General features: G+C 42.4%; 1 protein-coding gene across 1 annotated transcript in view; it reads right to left on the bottom strand.

The window, feature by feature from the left end:
* The window catches only part of KPNA1 (karyopherin subunit alpha 1), a 99,526-nt gene extending 86,138 nt beyond the window's left edge, over nucleotides 1-13,388 (bottom strand). The window contains exon 1 of the mRNA XM_082246512.1: nucleotides 13,259-13,388. The gene's annotated coding sequence lies outside the window, so the exon portion shown is untranslated. The remainder of the gene's footprint in view (nucleotides 1-13,258) is intronic.
* Between the last annotated feature and the right edge of the window lie 2,461 nt (nucleotides 13,389-15,849).

Below are 15,849 nucleotides of genomic sequence, written 5' to 3'. Positions count from 1 at the left end.
TTCACTGGGTGAAACTCCGCTTTAAAGGCCGGGTTCACATAATGTACCCACAAATAAGTTCAGGTGAAATACAGAACTCTCTGAAAACATGTGGTGTGGCTGTTTCCAGATGCACAAAAAGGAAGAAAGATGGGCTGAATGGTCGAGTTGCCAGAAAAAAGCCATTACTACGCAAATGCCACAAAGTATCCCGCTTACAATACGCCAAACAGCACAGAGACAAGCCTCAAACCTTCTGCCACAAAGACATTTGGAGTGTTGAGACCAAAATTGAGCTTTTTGGCCACAACCATAAACGCTACATTTGGAGAGAAGTCACCAAGGCCTATGATGAAAGGTACACCATCCCTACTGTGAAACACGGAGGTGGATCGCTGATGTTTTGGGGATGAGAGAGCTACAAAAGGCACAGGAAATTTGGTCAGAATTGATGGTAAGATGAATGCAGAATGTTATCAAGAAATACTGGAGGAAAATTTGTAGTCATCAGCCCGGAAGCTGCGCATGGGACGTACTTGGACATTCCAACATGACAATGATCCTAAACACAAGGCCAAGTCCACCTGTCATTGGCTACAGCAGAATAAAGTGAAGGTTCTGGAGTGGCCATCTCAGTCTCCTGACCTCAATATCATTGAGCCACTCTGGGGAGATCCCAAATGTGCCGTTCATGGAAGACAGCCCAAGAATTTACAGGAACTGGAGGGTTTGTGCCAGGAAGAATGGGCAGCTTTACCATCTGAGAAGATAAAGAGCCTCATCCACAAATACCACAAAACACTTCAAGCTGTCATCGATGGTAAAGAGGGCAATACACGGTATAAAGAACTGGGGTGTGTAAACTTTTGATCAGGGTCATTTGGGGAGTTTCTGTTGTCATTAGGATATAAAAAGAGTAAACACAGTTGATTGATAACAAAATGGCTTCAGCCAAACACCAACCATGAGTGAAAGAAAAGTTTTTGTGTTATTCATATTCTCTGAACAATGGCCAAGAAATCATAAATTCTGCCAGGGTGTGTATACTTATGAGCACAACTGTATATTAGAAATGCACCGAAATTGCGGTGATCGAAACCTCTCAGTCAAAAATGGTGTTATTGGCATTTAGCTGATAAGAGAAAAAGGTGCCGATAATGGCACTGAAAACACAAATGATTTTGCTGCAATTTTACTGTGCTTATGGTTTGTTTTTCATAGGTCATGCGGCTCAAAAACCATCAAAGAAACGTAACATGGGTGCGTTATTGGTGCGTTTCAGTGCATTTCAACAGAATGAACCAGTGTAAAAGTAGGGATCAACCGCTATCGTTTTTTTCACGGCATCGATTTTCGGGCCACCCTTCAGGCCAATAGCCGATATTCTGCACATTTAAAGGTTTTTTTTTTTTTTTACAATGTCCATTTAATTTTTTATTTTTTTTTGTGATCACTTTTATTGCTTTTACCACTTTAATGACCAGGCCATATTTTGTGATTCGGCACTGCGTTATTTTAACAGACAATTGCGCGGTCGTGCGACGCTGTACGTAAACAAATTTGACGTCCTTTTTTTCCCACAAACAGAGCTTTCTTTTGGTGGTATTTGATCACCTGTGCGATTTTTATTTTTTGCGCTATAAACAAAAAAAGAGCGACAATTCTGAAAAAAAAAATATTTTTCACATTCTGTTATATGACATTCTCAAAAAAAAAAAAAAAAGTAAAAATCTACATTTTTTTAACCACTTGCCGACTGCCTCAAGTACATATACTGCGGCGGTCAGCCCCATGCAGGCAAAGTGACGTACCGGTACGTCACTCGCCTGCGAGCCAATAGGGGGTGAGAGCGCGCCGCCAGAGGTGCCCTCCCGCCCCCGCTCATTCAAGGGCATCCCCGCGCGAGTGACCGGCGGCTCCGATGTTCGCCGGTCACTCACCATCTCCCGCTGCAGAGGGGAAAAAGGCAGACGGCTGATGTAAACCAAGCCACCTGTCATTCTCCCTGATGTAACTGCAGAGATCATACGATCCTGTTATGTAGGATCGTATGTCTCTGTGGTTACATCAAAAGCCACGCCCCTTGACAGTTAGAAACACACCCCTAGGGACACACTTAACCCCTTGCTCTCTAATAAAATTAACCCCTTCCCTGCCAGTGTCATTTTTATAGTAACAGTGCATATGTATAGCACTGATTACTGCAGTAATGTCACTGGTAACCCCAAAAATGTCAAAAATGTCAGTCAAGGGTCCGATCTGTCCGCCGCAATGTCGCAGTCCCGCAAAAACAAAAAAAAAACAAAAAAAAAAAAATCGCAGATTGCCGCAATTACTCGTTAAAAAAATAAATAAATAATAAAAATGACAAAAATCTTTCCCGTAGTTTGTAGACGCGATAACTTTTGCGCAAACCAACCAAAATACGCTTATTGCGATTTTTTTCACCAAAAATATGTAGCAGAAAACAAATTGGCCTAAAATGTTAAAAATAATTAGATTTTTTACATTTTTTGGGGGGGAATTTCATATAAAAAAAAATGTGAAAAATATTGTTATTTTTTCAAAATTGTCGCTATTTTTTGTTTACAGCGCAAAAAGTAAAAAAATCGCACAGGTGATCAAATACCACCAAAAGAAAGCTCTGTTTGTGGGAAAAAAAAGGGCGTCAATTTCGTTTGGGTACAGCGTCGCACAACCGCGCAATTGTCCGTTAAAGTCACGCAGTGCCGAATCGCAAAATAGGCCCTGGTCTTTGAGCAGCCAATTCTCCGGGGCTTAAGTGGTTAACAGTTTAGGCCAATTTGTTTTCTGCTACATATTTTTGATTAAAACAAAAAAAAAAAAAAAACACAGTAAGCATATTTTGATTGGTTTGCGCAAAAGTTATCGCGTCTACTAACTAGGGGAAAGATGTCATTTTATTGTTTTTTTACTAGTAATGGTGGCAATCTGCGATTTTTTTGCAGGACTGCGACATTGTGGCGCACAGATCGGACCCCTGACTGACATTGTTGACACTTTTGGGGGTACCAGTGACATTACTACAGTAATCAGTGCTAAAAATATGTACTGTTACTGTAAAAATGACACTGGCAGGGAAGGGGTTAAAGCGGTTAAATGTGAGCCTAGGGGAGTGATATTAACTGTGGGGGGGGGGGGGGCTTCTGAAATGACCATAGAGATATGTGATCCTATATAGAAGGATCATATGGGCTCTATGATCATTCCAGGGAGAAGAACGGTCGGCTGTGTTTACAACAGCTGACCATCCTTCTCTCTCAGCGGAGAACGATCGTGGGTGTCAGGCGGCAATCGGAGCCACCTGAGACACGCATCGGCTTCCCCGCTGACGAGCGCCCCCTAGTCTAACAGTGAGCGAAATATACCTACGTAGCTTTGCCCAGGAGCGGCTGCTCCTAACAACAACTTGTTAAAATGAGGGAAAAAGTATTTGATCCCCGGCTGATTTTGTACATTTTCCCACTCACAAAGAAATGATCAATCTATAATTTTAATCATAGGTTTATTTTTCCAGTGAGAGCCAGAATAATAAAAATATCCAGAAAAACACATTTCATAACAGTTATAAATTGATTTGCATTTTAATGAGTGAAATAAGTATTTGATCCCCCATCAAACAGCAAGATTTCTGGCTCCCAGGGGTCTTCTATACAGGTAACAAGCTGAGATTTGGAGCACTCTACAAAAAGGGAGTGCTCCTAGTCTCAGCTTGTTACCTGTATAAAAGACACCTGTCCACAAAAGCAATTAATCAATCAGGTTCCAATCTCTCCACCATGGCCAAGAATAAAGAGTTGCCCAAGGATGTCGGGGAGAAGATTGTAGACCTACACAAGGCTGGAATGGGCTACAAGACCATCGCCAAGCAGCTTGGTGAGAAGGTGACAACACGATGGGGTGACAAATTTGCGATTATTTGCAAATGGAAGAAACACAACCTAACCTGTCAATCTCCCTCGGCCTGGGGCTCCGTCTAAGATCTCACCTTATGGAGTTTCAATGATCATGAAAAACGGTGAGGAATCAGCCCAGAACTACACAAGAGAATCTTATTAATGATCTCATGGCAGCTGGGACCATAGTCACCAAGAAAACAATTGGTAACACTACGCCGTGAAGGACTGAAATCCTGCAGCGCCCGCAATGTCCCCCTGCTCAGGAAAGCACATTTACAGCCTGTCTGAAGTAATGAACATCTGAATGATTCAAGGAAGGAGACGACGGTGCAGGCCCGGGAGGAGCAAGGAGACGACGGTGCAGGCCGAGAGGAGGAGGAAGGAGACGACGGTGCAGGCCGAGAGGAGGAGGAAGGAGACGACGGTGCAGGCCCGGGAGGAGGAGGAAGGAGACGACGGTGCAGGCCCGGGAGGAGGAGGAAGGAGACGACGGTGCAGGCCCGGGAGGAGGAGGAAGGAGACGACGGTGCAGGCCCGGGAGGAGGAGGAAGGAGACGACGGTGCAGGCCCGGGAGGAGGAGGAAGGAGACGACGGTGCAGGCCCGGGAGGAGGAGGAAGGAGACGACGGTGCAGCCCCGGGAGGAGGAGGAAGGAGACGACGGTGCAGGCCCGGGAGGAGGAGGAAGGAGACGACGGTGCAGGCCCGGGAGGAGGAGGAAGGAGACGACGGTGCAGGCCCGGGAGGAGGAGGAAGGAGACGACGGTGCAGGCCCGGGAGGAGGAGGAAGGAGACGACGGTGCAGGCCCGGGAGGAGGAGGAAGGAGACGACGGTGCAGGCCCGGGAGGAGGAGGAAGGAGACGACGGTGCAGGCCCGGGAGGAGGAGGAAGGAGACAACGGTGCAGGCCCGGGAGGAGGAGGAAGGAGACGACGGTGCAGGCCCGGGAGGAGGAGGAAGGAGACGACGGTGCAGGCCCGGGAGGAGGAGGAAGGAGACGACGGTGCAGGCCCGGGAGGAGGAGGAAGGAGACGACGGTGCAGGCCCGGGAGGAGGAGGAAGGAGACGACGGTGCAGGCCCGGGAGGAGGAGGAAGGAGACGACGGTGCAGGCCGAGAGGAGGAGGAAGGAGACGACGGTGCAGGCCGAGAGGAGGAGGAAGGAGACGACGGTGCAGGCCCGGGAGGAGGAGGAAGGAGACGACGGTGCAGGCCGAGAGGAAGAGGAAGGAGACGACGGTGCAGGCCGAGAGATGATCACCTGCAAGTCACATGCACCTGTCAAGGAATTCTAAATGATCTTGGGGGGGGGGGGGTTTCGGGTCTTAAACTGATGTCATCAACATCGGCCCAAAGCTGCCTTTGTAACTGATGAGAACCCCGCCAAGGTCACATTAGTATTGTCCATATTCAATGTGTAATGTGATTCCTCTGTCTGTATTATGATATACACTCACCGGACACTTTATTAGGTACACCTTGCTAATACCGGGTTGGACCCCCTTTTGCCTTCAGGACTGCCCTAAAAAAGTGTAATTAATAAGGTTAAACCTTTTTTTTTGGTTTTCGTTTCGGGCAGAGAGGAGAGGGATTGGAACATCTGCCCGTTTATATTGCTGTCTGTGTCCCCGTTCGGGAGATTCCCCCTCTATATTTGTCCTGTTTACCATTAGCCTTGAAAGTGAAAGTAAAAACCCAAATGTTGGGTTGTCCCCAGAAAAGTAATAGAGGGGAAATCTTCCAATGGGGACACTAGTTCTGGTCCCCAAGAAATTACCTTAATTTTCAGGGATTTCACCCACTTCCTGTTTGGCTATGGGACAGGAAGTGAAGGGAAATCTCAGTAATGGGACAGCGGAAAAAAATCTGACAGGGGTTATAACCCTCCCTTACTCTATCCAAAAAAAAAAAAAGGGGTTTTCCTATAGTTCTACTTTAATTCTTTGTGACATAGATTCTACAAGGTGTTGGAAGCATTCCTCAGAGATTTTGCTCCATAGTGACATGAGAGCATCACGCAGTTGCTGCAGATTTGTCGGCTGCAAATCCATGGTGCCAATCTTCCGTTCCACCACATCCCAAAGGTGCTCTATTGGATGAGATGTGGTGAGTGTGGAGGCCATTGGAGGACAGTGACCTCTGGTGAGTGTGGAGGCCATTGGAGGACAGTGACCTCTGGTGAGTGTGGAGGCCATTGGAGGACAGTGACCTCTGGTGAGTGTGGAGGCCATTGACCTCTGGTGAGTGTGGAGGCCATTGGAGGACAGTGACCTCTGGTGAGTGTGGAGGCCATTGGAGGACAGTGACCTCTGGTGAGTGTGGAGGCCATTGGAGGACAGTGACCTCTGGTGAGTGTGGGGGCCATTGGAGGACAGTGACCTCATTGTCATGGTAAAGAAACCAGTGGTGAGATGATTGGAGCTTTGTGACATGGTGCATTATCCTGCTGGGAGGAGCCATCAGAAGATGGGGAGACTGTAGTCATAAAGGGATGGACATGGTCAGCAACAATACTCAGGTAGGCCGTGGTGTATAAATGTTGCTCAGTTGGTACTAAGGGGTCCAAAGTGTGCAAAGAAAATATCCCCCACACCATTACACCACCACCAGCCTGACCCGGTGATACAAGGCAGGATGGATCCATGCTTTCATGTTGTTTACACCAAATTCTGACCCTCTGAATGTCGCAGCTGAAATCCAGACATCAGACCAGGCATCGTTTTTCCAATATTCTATTGTCCAATTTTGGTGATCCTGTGCCAATTGCAGCCTCAGTTTCCTGTTCTTAGCCGACAGGAATGGTCTTCTGCTGCTGTAGCCCATCTGCTTCAAGGTTGGATGTGTTGTGCGTTCAGAGATAGTATTCTGTATACCTTGGATGTAACGAGTGATTATTTGAGTTACTGTTGCCTTTCTATCATCTTGGACCAGTCTGCCCATTCTCCTCTGACCTCAACAAGGCATTTTCCTTCACACAACTGCCGCTCACTTGATATTTTCTCTTTTTCCCACCATTCTCTGTAATCCCGAGAGATGGCTGTGTGTGAAAATCCCAGAAATACTCAGACCAGCCCGTCTGGCACCATCAACCATGCCACGTATAAAGTCTATTACATCCCCTTTCTTCCCCATTCTGATGTTCAGTTTAAACTTCAGAAGGTCGTCTTCACCACGTCTAGATGCCTAAATGCATTGAGTTGCTGCCATGTGATTGACTGATTAGCAGACTGATTAGCAAATTGTGTTACCAGAAATTGAACTGGTGTACCGAATAAAGTGGTCAATGAGTGTCTCTCTCAGTAATAAACCCTCCACAAATATTCCTCATCTATTCTATGTACAGCTTTTAGTCACTTGCCGACCGCCCGCCGCAGTTTTACTGCGGCAGGCTGGCCCAGCTGCACGAACTGCTGCGTGGTGCTGGGGGCAATGCACGCCTCCGGAGGTGCTCTCCTGCCCCCACTAGGCAGCGGGGATGCCGATCCACGGGACCGGCGGCCGCAATTGCCGCTGGGCACCAGCGATCGCTCCCTGCTGAGAGAGAAGGACGGTCGGATGTTGTAAACACCGCTGACCGTTCTTCTCTCTGGAATGATCACAGAGCTCATGTGATCCTTCTATATAGGAACACAGGTCTCTATGGTCATTTCACAAGCCCCCCCCCCACACACACAGTTAGTAAACACTCCCCTAGGCTCACATTTAACCCCTTGATCACCCACTGTGTTAACCCCTTCCCTGCCAGTGTCATTATTACAGTAACAGTGCATATTTTTAGCACTGATTACTGTAGTAATGTCACTGGTCCCCCCAAAAGTGTCAAAAATGTCAGTCAGGGATCCGATTTGTCCGCTGCAATGTCGCAGTCCCGCAAAAGAAAAAAAAAAAAAAAAATCGCAGATCGCCGACCATTACTAGTAAAAAACTAGTAAAAAAAAAAAAAAAAAAAAAAAAAAGAAAAAAATATCTTTCCCCTAGTTTGTAGATGTGATAACTTTTGTGCAAACCAATCATTATTGGGATTTTTTTTACCAAAATTTAGCAGAATACAAATTGGCCTAAAATGATAAAAAAAAAAAATATAAAAAAAATTTAATTTTTTTTTGGGGGGGGGGAGGAATGTTATATAGCAGAAAGTGAAAATATTGTTTTTTTCCCCAGAATTGTCTCTCTTTTTTGTTTATAGCGCAAAAAAAAAAAAGAAAAAGAGAAGAAGATCGAACAGGTGATCAAATACCACCAAAAGAAAGCTCTATTTGTAGTAAAAAAAGGACATCAATTTTATTTGGGTACAACGTCGCACAATGGCGCAATTGTCAGTTAAAGTAACGCAGTGCTGTATCGCAAAAAATGGCCTGGTCATTAAGGGAGAAAATCCTTCTGGTCCAGAAGTGGTTAATAAAAAGATGAATATAATACAATTATAAAATTATATATATATATATTTTTTTTTTTAAACCATTTCAGCCCCGGAAGGTTTTACCCCCTTCCTGACCAGGCTATTTTTTGCGATACGGCACTGCGTGACTTTAACAGACAATTGCATGGTCGTGCGATGCTGTACCCAAATAAAATTGATGGCCTTTTTATTTTTTAACAAATAGTTTTATTTTGGAGATATTTGATCTCCTCTGCAGTTTTTATTTTTTGTGCTATAAACGAAATAAGAGGAGCAATTTAAAAAAAATATATATATATATACACACAGTCAGGTCCATAAATATTGGGACATGGACACAATTCTAATCTTTTTGGCTCTATACACCACCACAATGGATTTGAAATGAAACAAACAAGATTTGCTTTAACTTCAGACTTTCAGCTTTAATTTGAGGGTATTTACATCCAAATCAGGTGAAAGGTGTAGGAATTACAACAGTTTGTATATGTGTCTTCAGGCTCTTTCAGACGGCCGCTCCGTGTGAGAGCTCCGCTGCGGGACTTTTTTTTTTTTTTTCACGGAGCGGATGACATTTCTGTCATCCGCTCCGTGTGCCCGCATATCATCCCATCCGTTTGCGGATGATATGCGGACATAATGTAAGTCTATGGGCATTGCGGATGTCACCGCTGACATCCGATTTTCCTTCCTTTCCGTTTTTTGAACGGAACAAAAATAGGGTTCTGTTCCATTCCAAAAAACGGAACAGAACTGAAAGGAAGAAAATCAGATGTCAGCGGATGGAATTCCACTGACATCCGCAATGCCATTCACTTACATTATGTCCGCAAATCATCCGCCAAAAAAATAGGATGATTTGCGGACATACGGAGCGCCCGTGTGAAAGAGCACTTCCACTTTTTAAGGGACCAAAAGTAATGTGACAATTGGCTGCTCAGCTGTTCCATGGCCAGGTGTGTGTTATTCCCTCATTATCCCATTTACAAGGAGCAGATAAAAGGTCCAGAGTTCATTTCAAGTGTGCTATTTGCATTTGGAATCTGTTGCTGTCAACTCTCAGGCTATGTTCACATGTGAGCGTAGCGGATCACGGGCAGAATCACCACAATTCTGCCCGCGATCCGGAATCATTGCAAATCGCAGGGCGCCTGTGCGTTGCCCGTGATTTGCAATAATAGCACCCCAAACGCTCTGCCATGTTGCCGCGATTTCCACCCGCCGAATCGCGGTAACATCGCGCAAACAGAATCGCGGGACATCAATAAACACCAGTATGTATTCTGCTACATATTTTTATGATTTTAAAAATCCCAAAAAGCGTACGTTGATTGGTTTGCACAAAAGTTATTGCGTCTACAAATTACGGGATAGATTTATATACTTTTTATTTTTTTTTATATTTTTTATTAGTAATGGCGGGGATCAGCGATTTTGTAGCGTGACTGCGACATTGCAGCAAACAGAGCGGACACTAAGTGACAATGTTTGGGGACCAGTGCTAAATAAAATAAAAAAAATTTAAAAAATGCACTGTCACTGTACTAATGACACTGACAGGGAAGGGGTTTACATCAGCGGTCATCAAAGGGTTAAATGTGTCCCTAGGGAGTGCTTTCTAACTGTGTGGGGGGATGTGCTGTGAGTGGTGGAAGAGATACATTGGTGTTCAGGATTAGTAATCTCTTCCTGTCTGACAGAATGATGGTCTGCCTTGTTTACAGACCGCCTTTCTGTCATTCCCCTGAACAATCGTGGGTGGCCGGCGGCCATTGTGGCTGCCGGGCCCGCTGATTGGCTCCCACCGCGCAACGCACGTGCCCGCCCCAGAGCCAATGGAAGAAATCACGTACAGGTATGTGCTTAAGGGCCGCCCTGCGGCAGTAAATGTACATGGGTCGGTCCTTAAGTGTTTAAATTATCATCTTTGGTTTTGGATAAAGGGATTGTAAAGGCAGAAGGTGAATTCCATGCATGAAGACACAAATCCTTCTGTGTGTAGCAGCCCCCCCCCCCCAGCACCCCTAACACTTACCTGAGGTCCCTCTCTGTCCAACGATGTCCATGACTGTCTCAGCTGCCTAAGATTCTCTCTCCTGATTGGCTGAGACACTGCAACGGCACCATTGGCTTCTGCTGCTGTCAATCAAAGTCAGCTAGCCAATCATGGGAGAGAGGGGGCAGGGAAGGGTTAGGGGCTCTGTGTCTGAATGGACACACGGAGCTGTGACTGGGCTCGGGTGTCCCCATTGCAAGCTGCTTGCTGTGGAGGCACTCAACAAGAGGGAGGGGCCAGGGGAGCCAAAGAGGGAGGGGCCAGGGGAGCCAAAGAGGGAGGGGCCAGGGGAGCCAAAGAGGGACCCGAGAAGAGGAGGATCCGGGCTGCTCTGTGCAAACCAACACACAGAGGAGGGGAGTGTGACAGGATCGGTGTTCTTATAGGGGAAAAAAACGAGGCTTTAGGTGCAGCCGGCATTTCCAATTTCGGCATCATAAATTCTATTCCATGCACCTCTAATACTAATTATACATAGAATAGATCACTGAATTGTATTTATTATTAATAATACCTAGATCATATGATTGTATAGAATAATAAAAATAATATTAAATACTATTAGCACATAGAATAGATGATATGACTATATAGAATAATAATAGTACTTAGAATAGATCATATGATTGTATATAATAATAATAATAATACATAGAATGGATGGATGATATGACTGTATAATAATATTTTTATTAAATAATGTATTATTATTAATAATAAATAATAATAAGAGACGGTTCACATTATAACAATCCGACTTGCCGGGGCGACCTCACAAGTCGCGGTGCGAGCTGCGGAGCGGCCGGCACGGACTTCATAACATTGAAGTCAATGCAGGTCGCCCCAAAGAAGCTCCGGACCCTTTTTCTAAGTCGGAGCGACTTGCGTCGCTCCTATTAGAACGGGTCCACAGCTTCTCTATGGCAGGCGACCTGACAGGTCGCCCTAGTGTGAACAGGGGCTAATAGTACATAGAATGGATGATATGATTGTATATTAATAATAGTACATAGAATAGATCACAGAATTGTATTATTAATAATAATAGTACATAGAATGGATGATATGATTGTATTATTATTATTATATACAATCATATGATCTATTCTAAGTACTATTATTATTCTATACAATCATATCATCTAAATATTCTATGTAATAATAATAATAATAATAATACATTGGATGGATGATATGACTGTATAATAATATTATTAATAATAATAATGTATTATTATTATTATTATTATTATTATTATTAATAATAAATAATAATAGTACATAGAATAGATATGATTAAATATTATTATTATTTTGTACAATCATATCATCTATTCTATGTGCTAATATTATTTTTATTATTCTATACAATCATATGATCTATGTATTATTATTATTATTATTATTATTATACATAGATCATATGATTGTATAGAATAATAAAAATAATATTAGCATATAGAATAGATGATATGATTGTACAAAATAATAATAATATTCAATCATATCTATTCTATGTACTATTATTATTTAATAATAATAATAATAATAATACATTATTATTATTAATAATATTATTATACAGTCATATCATCCATCCAATGTATTATTATTATTATTATTATTACATAGAATATTTCGATGATATGATTGTATAGAATAATAATAATAATAATAATACATTGGATGGATGATATGACTGTATAATAATATTATTAATAATAATAATGTATTATTATTATTATTATTAATAATAAATAATAATAGTACATAGAATAGATATGATTGAATATTATTAATAATAATAGTACATAGAAAATATATGATTAATAATAATAATATTATTAGTACATATATAGAATAGATGGTATGATTGTATATTAATATTACATAGAATAGATATGATGGAATAATATTAATAATAATAATAATAATAATAGTACATGGAATAGATCATATCATTGTTTATTAATAATAATAAATACTACATAGAATAATAATAATAGAATTTATATAATTATAATAATAATAGTACTTAGAAGGGATATGATTATATAAGAATAGTAGTATATAGAATAGATCATATGATTGTATAGAATAATAATAATAATAATAATAGTATATAGAATGGATGATATGATTGTATTATAATATAAATAATATTAGTACATAGAATAGATAGGACTGTAAAATGATAATAATGAGGTGAATAGGGAATAGATATGATGATTGAATAATAATACATAGAATAGATATAATTATAATATTAGTACATAGAATAGATATGATTGTACAATGATAATAATAATAATACATAGAATGGATGATATGATTGTATATAATAATAATAATAATAATAATAGTATATAGAATAGATTGGAGTGTATAATAATGATAATAATGGGGTGATATAGGGAATAGATGAGGGATGATTATACACGGATTATATAATAATAATATTAGTATATAGATTAGATAGGAGTGTATAATAATAATAATACATAGAATCCATATGATTAAATAATAATCATATTATTAGTACATATATAGAATAGATCATATCATTGTATAATGATATAAATAATAATATTAGTATATAGAATAGATGATAGGAGTATAATAATATAATATTAGTATATAGAATAGATATGATTGTATAATAATGATAATAATGAGGTGATATAAGGAATAGATGAGGGATGATTATACACGGATTATATAATGATGATGATGATGATGAAGGTGAGGAGATCTCTATCCTCACACTGATAATGATGAAGAGGAGGATGAAGAAGGAGAAGGACATTGGACTCTCCCGGCCGGATGACACCCCGCTCCCTTCCCCCACAGCCCCGGATGGTACATTCCATACCAGGCCCCCCCACCACCATCTCCCCGTCCCTCACCTGTGTGTGTGTCCCCGCAGTGTAGTCCGGAGTCCCCGCAGTGTCCCGCTCTCCTCCACCGGTCACAGGCCCTCCTTGCCGCCGCAGCCGGTATTAGCCCTGCGTGTGAAGAGAACTGCGCATGCGCACTTCGCGCTCCCCATCGACCCTTCTGGTAAAGGGATCTCCGCCTGATGACAGATCGTGTGACGAAAGGAGGGTGAACTGAACCCTTCTGCCCCCCGTACTCAGGGCCGCCATCTTGGTACTCCCAGTGGCGCAGCGGCGGCCATATTGGTACTTCGAGGCCTACTAGCTAGACTACGTTTTCCCAACACAGTAAATCACACGGAAATCTCAAATTATAAACCTGAAAACACAATAAAAAAAACACACAGGTGTGAAATGAATCAGACTAATGAGTTATACAGCTTACTCTGTCTATGGAAATGTCACCAGAGTGTGATAATAAAATGGTACCTTGCATAGGTGAGCATTGCATCCTAAAACACGTCTGTGTGTCTACATATGTATGGCCTGGCACATTGATCCCCCTGCAATCACTGTGACTTATGGCAGAGCCGATATTGGGGAGATCTTTCCTATCTTCCCACTGGCACACAATGCTAAATGCTATTATTTATTACACAATGCTAAATGATTAGGGAGTGCCCAGACACATCCAGCACACCCTGTGCGCACGCCTATGGTCCCTCATTACCATCCCCCGTGATAAGGTTTGGTCATTCCTGTGGGGTTTTTGCTCATTTATTTTATTTTTTATGTCCAGGATGATTTTTCTACTTTACTGAAGGATTTATGTCCAGGGCCAGGCCAAGTTTACCTCACACAGAATTGTAAGGCCTCTGTCACATGGATTGTACTACAGGATATGCCCGTACGAGGGCCGTATTTACCCGCATGTTCCATGCATCTCAGTGCAGGCAGTCCCATTCATGGCATCTGGAAAGCAGCAGCTGCATGGACACAGACAGACGCCGCTCCTAATTTGCCAACTGTGCATATGTGCAGCCCAGAATGCAAACAGCGTGCTTTCAGGGCCATGCAGCCGCACCCACACGGATGTCAAATTAGCAGCAGCAGCTGTGTCTGTGCCACCACTGCATCCCAACTGACATGCATGGGACTCCCGGCCATTCACAATGCTCAGGTGTGAATAGTCGCTTAACATAGAAACATAGAAACATAGAATGTGTCGGCAGATAAGAACCATTTGGCCCATCTAGTCTGCCCAATATATGTGAATCCTATGAATAGTCCCTGGCCCTATCTTATATGAAGGATAGCCTTATGCCTATCCCATGCATGCTTAAACTCCTTCACTGTATTTGCAGCTACCACTTCTGCAGGAAGGTTATTCCATGCATCCACTACTCTCTCAGTAAAGTAATACTTCCTCATATTACTTTTAAACCTTTGCCCCTCTAATTTAAAACTGTGTCCTCTTGTGGTAGTTTTTCTTCTTTTAAATATGCCCTCCTCCTTTACCGAGTTGATTCCCTTTATGTATTTAAAAGTTTCTATCATATCCCCTCTGTCTCTTCTTTCTTCCAAGCTATACATGTTAAGGTCCTTTATCCTTTCCTGGTAAGTTTTTTCCTGCAATCCATGTACTAGTTTAGTAGCTCTTCTCTGGACTCTCTCTAGAGTATCTATATCCTTCTGGAGATATGGCCTCCAGTACTGCGCACAATACTCCAAGTGAGGTCTCACCAGTGTTCTGTACAGCGGCATAAGCACTTCTCTCTTTCTACTGCTTATACCTCTCCCTATACATCCAAGCATTCTGCTGGCATTTCGTGCTGCTCTATTACATTGTCTTCCCACCTTTAAGTCTTCTGAAATAATTACTCCTAAATCCCTTTCTTCGGATACTGAGGTCAGGACTGTGTCAAATATTCTATATTCTGCCCTTGGGTTTTTACGCCCCAGGTGCATTATCTCGCACTTATCCACATTAAATTTCAGTTGCCAGAGTTCTGACCATTCTTCTAGTTTTCCTAAATCCTTTTCCATTTGGCGTTTCCCTCCAGGAACATCAACCCTGTTACATATCTTTGTGTCATCAGCAAAAAGACAAACCTTACCATCGAGGCCTTTTGCAATATCACTTATGAAGATATTAAACAAAATTGGTCCCAGTACAGATCCCTGAGGTACCCCACTGGTAACATGACCTTGTTCTGAATGTTCTCCATTGACTACAACCCTCTGTTGTCTGTCACTCAGCCACTGCCTAATCCACTCAACAATATGGGAGTCCATGCTCAATGACTGCAGTTTATTGATAAGTCTTCTATGTGGGACAGTGTCAAAAGCCTTACTAAAATCTAGCTTAAGCTGTCTGCACATGTCCTACCACAATGCACAGTATAGTACATGAGTTACCACAATGCACAGTATAGTACGATGTCCTACCACAATGCACAGTATAGTACGATGTCCTACCACAATGCACAGTATAGTACGATGTCCTACCACAATGCACAGAATAGTACGATGTCCTATCACAATGCACAGTATGGTACGATGTGCTACCACTATGCACAGTATAGTACGATGTGCTACCACAATGCACACTATAGTACGAT

The sequence above is a fragment of the Pelophylax lessonae genome (assembly GCF_965119305.1).
Source record: "Pelophylax lessonae genome assembly, chromosome: 2".
Classification (NCBI taxonomy): domain Eukaryota; kingdom Metazoa; phylum Chordata; class Amphibia; order Anura; family Ranidae; genus Pelophylax; species Pelophylax lessonae.
This window is presented reverse-complemented; position numbering and strand designations above follow the sequence as displayed.